The sequence below is a fragment of the Coregonus clupeaformis genome, chromosome 9 (assembly GCF_020615455.1).
Source record: "Coregonus clupeaformis isolate EN_2021a chromosome 9, ASM2061545v1, whole genome shotgun sequence".
Lineage (NCBI taxonomy): Eukaryota > Metazoa > Chordata > Actinopteri > Salmoniformes > Salmonidae > Coregonus > Coregonus clupeaformis.
In genome coordinates, this window is record NC_059200.1 from 503,333 (window position 1) to 503,820 (window position 488).

Here is a 488-nt window from a genome sequence, read left to right on the forward strand (position 1 = left end):
GGTAGTCGACAACAGGAGAACTGTAAAGGATCTGGGATCCTGGGATATTTACTATGCAGTTGTACATTAATGGTAGTCATTAATATCAATTAGCTGGGGAGCGTTAAACACAAGGCAGCTTCTTTTTTGTATTTTAGATAGGAGTGGAGACAAAGAGGTTGAACAAGAGGGTGGTTAGTAAATTATCATAAGGCCTCTAAAAGCATACACAAGCATATACGTTAAAAAAAAATGTAAATTGATCAATTACATCCGATAAACGTGCATAGTAGTAGAGGTTGTAGGCTACAATCTGCCTTCCTTAAACCTCTGGCAAAGCATATCTACAGACAAATCTGCACAGTTCTGTTCAGTGTCAAATAGGATATGTGTCACTGCTATTAATGCAATCATGGCTGGCCACAGTACAGAGGTTGACCTCAGGAGGCACGTTCACATGTTGTCAGCCTTAAAGCTAAACATAACCCAGCAGACCTAGCTCTACACCC